This window comes from Pteropus vampyrus, unplaced genomic scaffold (genome assembly GCF_000151845.1).
Source record: "Pteropus vampyrus isolate Shadow unplaced genomic scaffold, Pvam_2.0 Scaffold148, whole genome shotgun sequence".
NCBI classification, from domain to species: domain Eukaryota; kingdom Metazoa; phylum Chordata; class Mammalia; order Chiroptera; family Pteropodidae; genus Pteropus; species Pteropus vampyrus.
Window position 1 is genome coordinate 3662831 of NW_011888929.1, and position 849 is coordinate 3663679.

Consider the following 849-nt stretch of genomic DNA (forward strand, 5'->3'; position numbering starts at 1 on the left):
TAAAATCTACATTTGACCTAACTACATCAATGTGTCACATACTAAATTGTTTACTACATGCAACAAAGTGGGAGAGGGCAAACAAGAGCAAAAACTCTGGGAATAACTCAGATTTCCAAAAATGGGAGATTGGTTAAACTAATTATGTTAAAATGAAATACTATGTAACTATTATGAATGATGCTGAAGAAGCATATTCATTGACATGGAAAGATGTTTATAATATTGTACACTGTGAAAAGGCAGGTTACAAAATTGTGTTCCTAGAGACTAATTTCATGACTAACACAAAGCAGTTATTCAATAAATATTGTTGAGTAGCAAAACAATAATATTATACATAGATCCCTATTTAAATTGAAAACTAAGCAAATATATTTTTTAAAAGAATTATATACATTAAAGTGATTACAGAGATTATCTCTGAGTGACAGGATTATGCGATTTTTTTCCCCTCTTTATCTCTTTTTGGTCATTTTTTAACAATAAGCATGTACTACTTTTGTCAAGTTAAAAAATAAAAATAAAAAGGCTTCGGATTTGCGATTTATAAATCTCTATAGTCTAAATGTCTTTGTGTAGATGATATTCCTTCAGAGGATTTATAGTTTTGAAGGCCTGCAAATGGATACATCTCCAGTCTGAAACTTCCTTGGCCATTTGTTTAAGTAAGTACAATTGTTACATGTGATTTACAGGTCATAAAACTATTTTTAAAATGTTATCTTTGGTCTACGGCCATGCTACCCTGAGCAAGCCCGATCCCGTCTGATCTCGGAAGCTAAGCAGGCTCAGGCCTTGTTAGTACTTGGATGAGAGACCACCTAGGAAAACCAGGTGCTGTCAGCA

General features: G+C 32.9%; 1 pseudogene; it reads left to right on the forward strand.

Annotated features, from left to right (window-relative positions):
* The first annotated feature begins 730 nt into the window (after window positions 1–730).
* Window positions 731–849, forward strand: LOC111745208 (annotated as a pseudogene).